Below are 14,934 nucleotides of genomic sequence, written 5' to 3'. Positions count from 1 at the left end.
GCCCCATGAGAAGAATTATTCGACTCATAATCTTGAGTTAGCATCTTTAGTATTTGCCTTAAAGATTTGGAGGCACTACTTATATGGGGTGCAAGTTGATGTATTCACTGACCATAAGAGCCTACAGTATGTGTTTTCTTAGAAAAACCTTAACCTCTACCAGAGAAGGTAGTTAGAGTTATTCAAAGATTATGACATGAGTGTATTTTATCATCCGGGCAAAGCCAATGTAGTGGCTGATGCTCTTAGTAGACTGTCTATGGGTAGTGTTGCTCATGTTAAGGAAAGTAAGAAGAAGTTAGCTCAGGAAGTCCATCAGCTTGCCCGACTAGGTGTTCGCTTAGTCAATTCAGCCGAAGGTTGTGTGTGGGTTCAGAATAGTTGAAAATCATCTCTAGTTTCTGAGGTAAAGAAAAAATAGGATATAGATGCTAGTATAGTTAAGCTAAAAGAGTCAGTCAGAGATCAAAAGGTGAAGGTTTTCTCCCAAGGGGGAGATGGTGTGTTGTACTGCTAGGGTCGGCTATGTGTGTCAGGGGTAGATGAATTGAGGCAATGAATTCATGCAAAAGTGCATGGTGCGCACTACTCTATTCATCCAGGGGCCACTAAGATGTACTGTGATTTGCGGGAGATCTATTGGTAGAGTGGGATGAAGAGAGACATTGCAGAGTTTGTGGGTAAGTGCTCAACATATCAGTAGGTTAAGATTGATCATCAGGACCAAGTGGGTCCATGCAGGAGTTCAGTATTCCTAATTGGAAGTAGGAAAAAGTAAACATAGACTTTGTGATGGGTTTGCCTTGTACTCGTCGTCAGCATGATTCTATATGGTTTATCGTAGACAGGATGACCAAATCAGATAATTTCTTACCCGTTCATACCTCCTATTCAGCTGAGGACTACACCAAACTCTATATCAGGGAGTAGTCAGGTTACACGAAGTTCCAGTATCCATTATCTCAGATAGCGGTACTCAGTTTACCTCTCATTTCGGGAAGGCATTCCAAAAGGGTCTTGGTACCTGAGTTCAACTCACTACAACCTTTCATTCTCAGATAGATGGTCAAGCAGAGAAGACCATTCATACTTTAGAAAATATCCTGCGAGCATGTGCGATTGATTTTAAGGGTAGTTGGGATGACCACTTTTCTTTAATCGAGTTCGCATACAATGACAGTTATTATTACAGTATTAAGATGGCCCCGTTTAAGGCATTTTATGGGAGGAGATGTAGATCTTCTATTAGTTGGTTTGAAGTGGGTGAGGCAACTGTGGTAGGTCCTAACTTGGTATTTGATACCTTAGAAAAAGTTCAGTCGATCAGCAAAAGGCTCAAGATAGCTTAGAGCCGACAGAAGTCGTATGCAGATCTACAAAAAAAGATATCGAGTTTGAGATTGGTGACTATGTGTACTAGAAAATATCTCCTATGAAAGGAGTGAAGAGGTTTGGCAAGAAGGGGAAACTCATTCCCCGATATGCTGATTCTTATCAAATTCTTGGCCATTTTGGAAAGGTAGCTTATGATCTCGAGTTACCTTTAGACCTAGCTTCAGTACATCCAGTGTTTCATGTTTCCTTTCTAAAGAAATGCATAGGTGACCCGGCAGCCGTAGTCCCTATAGAGCGCATAGGCATTCAGAAAAGTTTCTCTTATGAGGAATTTCCAGTTAAAATTCTTGTCTATCAGCTTCGCTGACTGAGGAACAAAAAAGTCCCTCTAGTCAAGGTTCTTTGGTTGAATCAGTCAGCTGAGGGAGCTACTTGGGAAGCAGAAGTAGACATGCGAACCAAGTATACTCACCTCTTCTCCGCGAACTTAGATTCAGCCCAAGGTAACAATTTTTCCTTGAAATATTTTAGTTTTATACTAAGATTTCTCTTACAAGCTTGGTATCAGTTACCATTACATAGTCAATCATACGTTTATGGGTCAGTTTAATCATGTATTCATGTATCAGATATGCATGTCCAATGTGAAAACTCAGTATATCAGTAGTTTTGGTCATGAAATCATGCATTAGATATGCATGTCTAATATGTACTTTCAGTTTAGCTGTTCTCCCATCTTAATCAGTCTCATTCGAGGACGAATGTTCCCAAGGGGAAGATATTGTAAGACCCCGTAAATGTCTTAGTCTAATTAAGTCTTACCTAGCATAAAAGAGGTCCCCAAACTCAGAAAAATTCAAGCTAAGTATTGACACTTAGTCTTATTTCTAACTTTAAAATTTCTACGACTTTATTTTTGACCCTTACGACCTTAGAATGTCAATTTTTAAGTTGATTCATGATCAGGGATGTTAATAGTTCCTATTGGGTGAGTTTTGGAATTTTCAAAATTTGTTAGGGGCATGTTTGGAAGTCCAAAATAGTAGCATCATGCAATTAGTGCGCGATGCATGCTCTAGTCTACCCCTAGGGAGCATGCCGTTCACGCTCCACTCTGATGCTCTAGAGCATGCGACGCATGCTCCATAGCACGCTCCTAAAGTTTTCAGCTTTAGACTCCACATATTAGAGGGCAATAGGGTCTTTTGGATCATATCAAAAACATCCTAAACACTTGATTTCAGCCCCAAATAGCATAGATACATCAATTTTCACAAAAATCCTCTCAAGAACAAACCCTAGATTCACCAAGCTAAAAGGTCAAGTCTCAAAAACTCACCCCAATCTTAACGAATTTAGAAATCAAGGTATGTAAAGTGTTCATCCAAGGGTTCCGCTCCACCCTTGGAGTTCAAGAAATGTTTTTCCAACTTGAATTTATGATTTCCATGTTGTGGGTTAGATTGTATTCATGTTGACGTTGTTGTATGGTTTCCAAGTTGGGATCTTTAATGTATTTCATGAAATTATGTTAGCATGTGTGATAAACTATGAATTCCCAACATTAAAACCCTTGATTTATGTATTAATGGTGGTAGTCGTAATGCATCACTATGTTATTAATGCTCAAGCATAAGATTATGCCTTCTAGGTGTTTTACATAATGCTTAATTGAATTAATTGTGCATTTGTGATCCCTTGGTGACCCTAGTGTTGAACCCGTGTCATTACAAGGTGTTTAAACTTCTATGATGTTAAAGTTATACCTTGCAAGTGTTTGTTGGAATGCCTATATGAATTGGATAAGTGTACTTATGACATATTAGCATTTATTCCTATTCATGTACAAGTTCATGATTACCAAATGCCTGATGAAATGCCTCATTGATTTCATTATGAACTGTTGACTATTGTCATGCTCCAAGTAATGTCATGTTCTATTAGATTCTTACCTAAAGCCAGTGTCAGTTACAGGATAGTCTCAGTCATGCCACAATCAGTAGTATCCTCAGTCAATCACAAAAGTCAAGAAAACTTAGTAAACTCAGTATCAATCCAGTCCCGTTAAGTATTTAGTTCAATACTTAGTAAACTCAGTCAGTTAACAGAATTTAGTAGTATCTTGTCAGTCAACGGGACTCATGAACTCAGTTCAGTTTAGTTAAATAGTTCTATCAGTAATAGTTCAATCAAGCCTAGTATGAACTAGGAAATCAGTTCAGTGTCTATTCAGTTGGGAGTAGGATTCATCACCGAGTGAACCCAAGGATGGGAACTCACCTGCCAGTAGAGGGTGTGATTCTTAGAAACAATCCTTGCATTTTAGAACTACGTAGCCAGTGTAGGTTGAGAAATTAAATCTTCTAGTTGAGGGTTGATGAGGTATTTTAACCTGTAAGTTGAGGGCTCCACAGTACTCATTATACTACTTGCTAGGTGAGGTTAACTCTCAATTTATATTTACCCGTGGCATGTTTCTGACACCTTTCCAACTGGGGTTACAAGTTGGACCCCAAATCTATTTAGGAAAGAGGCATGTTGGTTAGATGATTTCCTCCCACAGTCTTAGTTTCAGATTCAGTCTCAAAATAGAACTCAGTTTAGTTCTACAAATTTATGACTGTCAGATATAGTCACCCAGTTCAATTTAGAATACAGATAGTTCTACAGATTCAGAACTGTAAAAAACAATCCCTCATATATCAGTTATCAGTATTATAGTATCATTAAACTCAGATATCAGTAAATCGATATTCAGAAACTTAATATCCAGTATTATCACGACCTCAGTCACAATTTGCATATTCATGCATGTACTCTCATTCAGTTATACTCATATTTTCCAGTTAGTATTGTTCATGCATTTGAACCCATGCATTCAGCCTATCTTACTTTGCATACCAGTACATTCAAAGTATTGACACATACTTTTCTCTTGCGCTATGGTGTCTTATACCATAGGTTCAGACGCTCGGGCTCCTGACCGTTCTTAGTAGCCCAGATTATCAGCAGCAGACCCAGTGGTAAGTCCTTATAGTTCTAGGACATGATTATTATTTTAGTTTATTTTTAGTAGTTGGAGTTAGTTGGGGACTTGTGCTATTAACTCCGTATTTCAGACGGTTAAAGGCTTATCAGACTAGAGTACTTTCAGACAGTTGTTCAGTTCTTAGTATTGATGTTCAGTTAGTCTATTGAGATACCTTATTTAGTTTTTATTTTAAAACTGAACCTTATGGCAAGTTTCCACCTAATTTCTGCATATTACAACATTATTATTCAGTTATTGCAGCAGGTACCAGTCATGGGTTAGCTTGTGATATTTCGGGATTATGAGCACTGTGTAGCGTTCGGGGTATAGACTTGGGGTGTTACAGATTACTACTTAGATTCTTTCAGTAGTTATCTGCTCTGCACTTGTCTGCCCAGTATGTAATGACCATTTTTTCCATTTTGTATGAACCTTCAGTTAAAAATCTCATGTTAAAATTCTTCTCAATTTTGAAGTTGCAAGTATAGGCTAAGCTAGTTTTGAGTGAAATCAGAGCAGGTATGATCTAAGATAATTCTGGAATAATTTGGGAAAGTTGGGTGGTGTTTGAGTTAATTTCTAGTTAACTAAGTTTATAGGAAACCTATGAAAATTTATGAAATCAAATTTGGGTGAGTAAAACTCCCGAAATTTATCTAAACGTAAAGGCATTATTTGGAATGTCCCTGGTTTAAGGAGTGTTGCAAAAATTGAAATTTTTGTGCAAAAATAGACATTCTTTCCTATCAATATTTCTACAGCGGGATGCTATAGTGGAGAAATTATTACTATAGTGACGATCAGAGATGGTCAATGTCCGTTATAGCGATGGTGTATGCCGCAATAGCTGGAAGAAATTGTAGTTTAAAAAATTCTTTCCCAAGACAATTTTTTTTTAAAACTTATTTGAGGTAAAGGAGGGGCTATTTTGGGTGATTATCACTAGATTTTCATAGTTTGGCTTCTTAAAAGTAAGAAATTCATCTTCATTAACTTGTAGTTGATAAATTAGGCCTTAGAATTATTAACATATGGAGTTTGAGGAGGGTTTAGGAAGGATTTTATTTATTTTATGGTGCAAGGGAATAAACTATGTAATAAGTTAATGGGTTTTTTATTAACCATTAATTTACCCTTGTATTTCGTTAATTCACTAATTAATCCATGAAATCGGTAGCTTTAGGTGAATTACCTTAGAAAAGCCCTAGAATGAAAAGAAAATGATCATGAACTTGACCTTAGGAGTTGGGTATGAGTTATAATCTACAACATGGTAGGTATTTCATTAATTATGTGTATATATGCATGTTCTATACCAAGATCAAGCAGAAATTATATGGAAGGACAATGCTCCGGCTTAGAGAATTTGTGTAAGCTTGGTTCGAGATTGGTGATGGTATTGTAGTTTAATCCAATCTATGTCATAGGTGCATGCGAGCTACTTTGTAGTGTGGCTTATTAGTAAATGTTATTTGGTGTTGTCAATGCAAAGTATTTACTATTGTTGTATGATTTTTACGTACCTCATTGCTAAATATGGAATGTTTTGGTATTTGAAACATTCACATGGATTATTAGTAAAATAAGATTGGCAGACACTTTTTTCTGGGATTTAGTAGTAGGTCATAGCTAGAGGGTGTATGTTTAACCCATAGCGTGTATATACTTGTCATGACCCAAATTAGAGCCTGGCCGTGATAGGTATTTCAAATCCCATGTGGACCGGAGATCATACCCTGTGCCTAACCAAACCAAACACACCTCACCCCAACATAGGCTGAATTTTGAACATATAACAAGATAAGAGTCTCTTAATTTAAAGATATTAGAGTAAGCCCATAATCAAAATTAACAAATGCCAGTATCAATGCCAATACCAATACCAATCCCAATACTGATACAGACACCACCTATACCAACAGTAGTCTGACAAAGCCTCTAATAAAAACCAAAGAGTATCCGGTCGGGACAATCCCCTGACCATTTCCCAAAGCCAAATCTAAATGAAAAGTCAAAATGTAAAGGGAAAATATAAACATGAAATGGAGTCTTCCGAAGTACGAAATCTCACCACTTCAATCTGACTCGCTAGCTGATCCCTAATCTAAGTCACTGAGCAGGAGTAGTAGAAGCATGATCGGTTCCTGCACTACGTGGGTATACAAAATTCAAAGACATTTAGCAGGGTAAATGCTAGCATGAAACTCGAGATAATGATAACATAATGGTATGAGCAATAGTTTAAAATCATTCAAAGCCAGTGAACATAATCAAATGCATCAACACACACACACACACACACACATATATATAATATGCTAGGATAGGAAATAAGGCTTAACATGCATTTCAAAACTTTAGACTGGATTTTGCAGCTCAACCGTCATATAATAGTATCCATGGGTTAATATGGGCCCTAACTCTCACCCCCTAGTCAGGCACCAGTGCGTGTAGCCACACGAATCGGAGAATAATCTCAGTATATGCACATGGGGACTCAACCCTCCAATATATAGAAAGGTGATTTAAGAACCCGATCATAATGATTTACAAGGGATTCAAACCTCCCTAATCAAGAATTAATAATAAGAGAGACTCAAACCTCCCTGTTCACTTTGACCCTCACGTCGGCAAATGCAGTTTCCAATATTAGTCACTTGGACCTCCACTTTCACGACTCAGCTACACAACCCTTATTAAAGCGTAATTAAAAAAGTTTCACATATTCTCATTCAATTAACCACATTCCACATTATGGAAGACATTATTTGTATTATCATATCAACTACACATGTAAGGTAACACATCATCCCAAAACAATTTCACTTGACTTGGGGAGAACAACTCCTTTTGTTTATTAAACCATACCATTGTATTTCAAATATCTTTGTCAATCATACAATAGTTCAAAACTAGTTCAACTTTATAAATTCCCATAATTCTCATAAGTAAACCAATTTCACATTATGGGGTTGGGGTTATAACTATTTCAAAAGCCACTATTTTAGAGAAATCACAATTCCCTAGTTCATTCACCATACTAATGCACCTATAAGTTTAAAGCATCATATGCATAAACCATGAGAGCGTTATTCAATTCATAACATTCAACAAACCCAACCTTTGCTTTTGAAACCAAATAGTAATCCTTATAAAAAATACTTGAAATCACATGCCTTTGAACAATTAACATGTAATGCACCGAATTTGATACTCAGAATGCTACACGGTGCTAAAAATCCCGAAGGACCACTAGCTAACCACCCATGATTGATATTTGTACCTGAACACTATAAAATATAACATAATAATGCGGAATAAAGGCTGAAAGGCCATAAGGTTCACATTTGATAACAAAACATAAAATTTGGGTAGGGTATGAAATACCAAAAATAACTAAAAAATAAACTATCTGTAACATGATAGTCTAGAAAGCCTCTAACTGTCTAAAATTTCTGAAAAGGGAGTTGATGGGACATGTCCCCAACTAACTCCAACTACTGAACTAAACTAAGCATTAAAATGGTAAGGCATCCTCGAATGATAAGGACTCATAACTAGTCTATTTGCTAAATGTCTACAATTCTATTGCTGCTCTGAAGCTCATATCTCAAAACCTGTGGCATAAAATAAAACACCATAGCACAAATGTGTCAGTACGATGAAATGTACTGAGTATACAAGTGAGGTAGGCTAAATGCATGGGGTTCATATGTAAGATCTATACTGACTGACTACATGAACGTGAGAATACATGTATAAATACAAGACTGAAAATGATATCGTGATAACATGAATACTGAGCTTGACTAATGATAACATGAGTACTGATAACAAATATATCATGATACTAATAACTGATAACATGAGTGACTGTATCTGACAGTCCGAATTCTGATGGAACTAGCTGAGTTCATTAAAATGGCTGGGGCATTGGTAAGACCAAAGGACATGACTAAGAATTTGAAGTGACCATATCGAGTTCAAAAAGCTATTTTCAGAATATCATATTCTCTGTCTCTGAGCTGATGATGGCCGAATCTGTGGTCTATCTTGGATAAGTAACTGGAGCCCTGAAGTTGGTCAAACAAGTCATCGATTCTGGGAAGTGGATACTTGTTCTTGATCGTGACTTTATTTAGTTGATGGTAGTATATACACATTCTGAGAGAACTATCTTTCTTTCGCATGAATAACACTGGCCATGGGGAAACACTAGGTCTGATGAATCTCTTATCTAAAAGATCCTTTAACTGTTCTATCAATTCTTTAAGTTCTGCAGGTGCCATTCTATATGGTGGAATAGATATACGCTGAGTATCTAGAAGAAGATCAATGACGAAGTCTATTTCCCTTTTGGGAGGAATTCTTGGAAGATCTTCGAGAAAGACATCTGAATATTCATTCACGACTTAGATTGATTCAAGACTGGGAGTTTTAGAACTAGTGTCCTTAACTTGTACTAGATGATAAATACAACCCTTGGATATCATTTTCCTAGCCCGTAGGTAGGAAACAGGCTGACCTCTGAATACTGAAATACTACCCTTCCTCTCAAGGATGGGTTCATTTGGAAATCAAAACTGGACAATTCTATTTTTGCAGTCAACTATGGCATAACAGGAATAAAGTCAATCTATGTCGAGAATGAAATCAAAATTAGTCATCTCTAATTTGACAAAGTCCGCTGAAGTGACTTTCTAAAATACCATAATCGGACAATTCCTATATACCCGTCTGGCTATGATGGATTTACCCACTGAGGTAGAGACAGAGAAGGTCTCTGCTTGAATTTTGGGACTGACTACGAAATCGGCTACTATATAAGGAGTAATAATAGATAAAGATGCTCTTGGATCTAGCAAAGCTTTAACATGAAGATGAAAGATCTGTAACATACCAGTAACCACATCAGGAGAATTTTCCTAATCCTCTCGGGTATTGAGAGCATAAATTCTATTTGGGCGTTGCCTACTAGTAGCACTGGAGGTGGCACCTTGCTAATATGGGTGACCAGACTGAGCTAAGGAATGGAGATGACTCAGATAACCTGACTGCAGGCAATCTCTGACTTTGTGGCCTGGCTTGCCATAACCAAAACAAATATCAGTGCCGACTTTGCAAATACCCTAATGGTGCTTGCCATATCTCTAACAAAGAGGATGAGTGCGGGCACCGCTAATGCTTTCCTGAGACTTAGAGCTTAGCGCTCTATCCCTGTTGCCATCTCTACACTTATGAGTTGGAGAACTAGCTAAAAAAAGGGCTGTAATTGATGACTTAGGACGAAACTGAGAACGGTTTTCTCCTTCTGATTTGGGTTGAACAAAGTTAAAGCTACCTGTCCTTATTTTCTTATGCAGCTTCTCTCTCATCTTAATATTTTACTCCTCTATCTGCTGAGCATGAGTTATAATCCTGGATATAGTTATGTCACTGTTCAGTATCATAGATCTACACTCATTCACCCCAAAAATGAACTTACTCATCCTAGCCCTGCTATCTACGACCAAGCGAGGAGCATATCTGTCTAATTCAGTAAACTTAAGGGAATACTCTTTCACCGTTAGATTGCCCTGCCTAAGATTGATATATTCTAACACCTTAGCTTCCCTCAGATAGTGACCCTCATCTAAAAGTATCCCCATAAGAGAACGGTAGGACCCTAATCAGATAGTGTTTATCCACCTCATCAACCCTCAATTCGACAGTATTGATGTCTCAAACTATGCTGGCTACATAGTTATGGAACACAAGGATTGTTTCTAGGAATCACACCCTTATTCTGACAGTGTGTGTTCCCATCCTTGGGTTCACTCGATGCTAAATATTACTCTCATCTAAATAGACACTGAACATGATTAACTGAACTTGACTAAGTTTACTGAATTCCATTGACTGATGGAATACTACTGAATCTGTTAACTGTCTGAGTTTATGAGATTTTTGAGAATACTGAATTACTAAACTTTTTGAGTCACATGATTGAATGAGTTCTATGGATCATGGCTTGACTGAGGATATCGTGAAAACATGACACTAGCTCTAGGCACACAACCATATTTTTTGGGTACAATTACCTCCAGGACTCGATTGTAGTAAACTACCATGACTTGACATTCTGGAGTACATTACCAATATCAACAATCCAAAATATCATAGCTTAGGGATTTCATGAATTACATGGTTATCATAATCATATACACAAATAGGATTGTAAGTAGACATGACATGACTTCATAAGGCTAGTTCATGATCAATCCAACAACATTTTCAAGTCACATTATTAGCATGGGAATTATTTGAACGTTTGGGATATATCATGAATCCACCACTTAATCACAATTTAACTATATTACATGGTTTCTAGTTTTCTTAGGCATTTTATCGAACACCTTACATGCACCATTTTGGGCATAGGTATAATCATCAATTCAACACTCCTAAATCACCAAACTCATGGATTTCAACAAATAAGCTAACATATTGTCATAAAATCGTACAAAGATTCCAACTTGTGAATCATATAACAACAACAACATGGTTACAATCAACCCACAATATAATAACATGATTCATAACAATAAACTTAGTTGTGCAATGGTAAGTTTATACTGGAATTTTAAACATGTAACTGAGTGAGCATAATGAGAACTATTACCTTGAGCTGGGTCTGAGTTTTCGGAGAATAGATGAGGGTACTTGGTTCGTATATCTACTTCTGCTTCCCAAGTAGCTCCCTCAACTGATTAATTTCGCCAAAGAACTTTGGCTAGAGGGACTTCTTTGTTCCTCAGTCTACGAATCTGACAGTCTAGGATTTTGACTGGAATTTCCTCATAGGAGAGGCTATTCTAAACATCTAATATCTGAATAGGGACTACAACTACTGGGTCACCTATGCATTTCTTGAGCAAAGAAACATGGAAGACCGGATGAACTGAGGCTAGATCTGAAGGCATTTTGAGCTCATAAGCTACCTTGATGAAGCGACTGAGAATTTTGAAAGGATCGACATATCAGGGACTGCGCTTTCTCTTCTTGCCGAATCTCTTCACTCTCTTCATAAGAGAGATCTTTAAGTAAACATAGTCATCAACCTTAAACTCGGGATCTTTTCTGCGTACATCTGCATAAGACTTCTGTCGGCTTTGAGCAGCCCAAAGTCTCTCTCTGATTAACTAAACTTTTTCTAGAGCGTCGAATACTAAGTCAGGACCAATGACTGAGGCCTCACTAACTTTGAACCAACCAATTTGAGATCTACATCTCCTACCGTAGATAGCTTTGAAAGGAGCCATATTAATACTGGAATGATAGCTATTATTGTATGCAAAATTAATCAAAGGCAAGTGGTCATCCCAACTTCCCTTAAAGTCAATTGCACACGCCCTTAGCATATCTTCTAGAGTCTGAATAGTCCTTTCTTCTTGATCATCTATTTGAGGATGAAAGCCTGTACTGAGATGAACTTGGATACCAAGAACCTTTTGGAATGCTTTCCAGAAGTGAGAGGTGAACTGGGTACCTCTGTCTGAGATAATAGATAACAGAACTCTATGCAATCTGACTAACTCTCTGATGTAGAGTTTGGCGTAATCCTCAGCTGAATAAGAAGTATGTACTAGAAGGAAATGAGCTGACTTGGTCATCCTATCTACAATGACTCAAACTGAATCATGCTGACAACAAGTACGAGGAAAACCTATCATGAAGTCCATGTTCACTTCTTCCCACTGATAACACTCAACTTACACATCAATTTAGTGTAAGGCGGTCATCGTCAATATATTTACCTAACTTTTAGAGTCGGGGTCGAATCCACAGGGAACAATGTGAGTGGCGATTAAATTAATTTGAGACTATAGATACAAGTTGAATTCAAACAGATCATACAAAAAGATAAAATGGGGTTTTTTTGATGATCAACAAATAATTTTTGGTCACTATAGTTTCAGTGTTTGTAAATCAAATGTTATGAAATAACCAAAATTATGTTCACTAGGGCTTCCTATTCATGACAGATGCTAAAAGCGGTTCAAGATTCTCATGGTGATTAGGACAACAAGCCATCTTTATCGATGATATGCTTAAATGTCTCTCGACTTATTTAAGCGTCTAATTTCCCAATCCTCTCAGACTTAGAAATCATTATTCACTGCCCAGATTTTACCTCAAGTTAATCAAACTTGTTACAACGCTGATTATTAAATGAAGTATTTCTGAGTCCCTATTGATAATTCACTTCCTACTATATATGATTTCTTTCTCAAGCAAATCAAAGTAGGTGTGCCTACTGTTGCATCCAGCAGACGTTAATTAAAATCTCAGAATTATCAAGCAATCCTAATACCTATTAAATTTTGAGTGCTTAGTACATCATCATGACCTAACCCTAGATCCCATAATTCAGGTTAACGGAGTTTAGCCACTCATGATGCAAAGAATGAAAACACATAATTGAATTCATAATTGAGAAGATTAACTTACAGAGATGAATAATAATTAGTAAATCGTAGATTAGATCACAATAGAAATCCCAAAATAATGATAATAATCTCTTCAAAGTATTTGATTTTTCAAGCCAAGAAACTCGAGAGAGAAAATATCAAATTACGTCTCTTAAAATTGAAGTGCAAAAAAACCCCTAGAAAAACCCTAAACAATGCTTTTTATAGTTCATCCTAAACAAGGAAATAAAATTAAAGTTGCATCTTTTTCTCGAAATAGATGATGACATTCGTGATAGCTTATCAGGAGTCGGACGGCTTATCATGGATGTCGTCAGCTCCTCTACAGTTTTGGCTTCTGCTGTCTAAGGCTGACGACGATGTTGACACCTTATCACCAACCTGAAGGCTTATCACAAATGTCGTCATAAAAAATCTTTAACTCCCATTCTCTGTTTAAGAATGACGACATTCATGACGGAGTATCATACTTTTGACGTCATATCACCAGATGTTATTACAGGCTTCAACTCTTGCTTAAGTCTGACGACAACTGTGATAGCCTATCATAGGATTAATGATAATTACAGATGTAGTCAGCCACACTTCTCTTCCGATTCCTCCAGATTTCAAATTCTTTTCTTCCATTCTTGGTTGTTCTCTATCCTATCAGCTTAAACTGTAAAATATGACATAAACAAATCAAAAATAACAAAAGTTGCTTAAGACTTCGCAAATATTCTTGGTTAATGGTCTTAAATATGTTAGCAATTTCTCTCACATCAATAACCTCAACTTAAAACAATTGCTTGTCCTCAAGCAACTAAAACACAACACTGAGATGCTTAACCAAGAGACACATAAGATACCTATGACAGTAGATCATCAATTTTAGTTCAAAACACATTACTCTCTCCATTTTCAATCTCTTTAAACCCAGCTGTGTATATCCATAAGAATCAACAATATGACAGAAAGGAATCAAGATATGGCATCAACTTAGCAACAATAACTGTGCATATGTACAAATTACACTACCTATATACGTTAGCAGCTAGCAATGTAACCAGTGTACCCTCACTACAAAGAAGTCCTACGTCACTTATATCAGACATTACATATATAACCATGGGGATAGTCACCCGACACTCGCTCTCAGAATGAAGTTCCAATCAATATATGCCGAATACCATAGGCTTTCCCTTATTTTCATTACCAAGACTTTCAGACAGGGCAGCTAGGATCGCTATAGGTCTTCTTTTAGGCTTGTAATGTAGTCTAGGGGCTGGTATGATACTCGATGATATTTAAAGTGACTAAGCCTCCTTGACACCACACTAGCTTTTTGGGGTTTCACTCATTAGCCTTTTTCTATTCTTCTCTTTTCTTGATCACACTTATTCAGGATGAGTGCAGTTTTTTTTCTACAATCACTCTTTCTTTCACAACTTTTCCTTTTTTTGCTCTTTTCCACTGCACACAACTTTTTATTCTTTTTTACTCTACCTTTCTTCATACTCATTTTACATCACGCACCCCTATGATAGCCACCCTCAACTTAGTCCATTTTCCTAAGTCAAGGTACACAGTGTCCAAGGAGGACCAGAACCAAAATAGGTTCATTATGATATAAACTGGAAAAGTGACAGGTGTCATAAAAAGAAATAGGCTAATCAGGCTCAAAGCGGGGACCAAGGGATATTCTACATATAGGGAAGGTTATTTAGGCTAAAAGTGAGCTAATATCAAAACGGCCTATGATCCTTTCCTAACCCCTATCCTTTAACCAAGGTAAGACTGACCAGGCAAGTTCTGGCTTTAACATACAACGAGAACTAGGTAGTATCTCACACAAATATGGAACAAAGGTACATCACAAGCTACTACCAATTCGGTTCATACAATTATTTAGCAATGGTTATCATGTTACTAGAACTAATGCCATAACAAGATGTACAGTGTTCACACATAAATGCAAATCACACAATTATAAAAAAACCTTTGGAGAGGTGTTCAAAAATCAACAAAAATATGTCAACTGCTGTAGATACTTATTTTTCTCTCAGTTAACCACAACACATCATAAAATAAACACCATATGCCTAAATATGCCGGCTC

The sequence above is a fragment of the Capsicum annuum genome, chromosome 10 (genome assembly GCF_002878395.1).
Source record: "Capsicum annuum cultivar UCD-10X-F1 chromosome 10, UCD10Xv1.1, whole genome shotgun sequence".
NCBI lineage: Eukaryota > Viridiplantae > Streptophyta > Magnoliopsida > Solanales > Solanaceae > Capsicum > Capsicum annuum.
Note: the sequence above shows the minus strand (reverse complement) of the source record.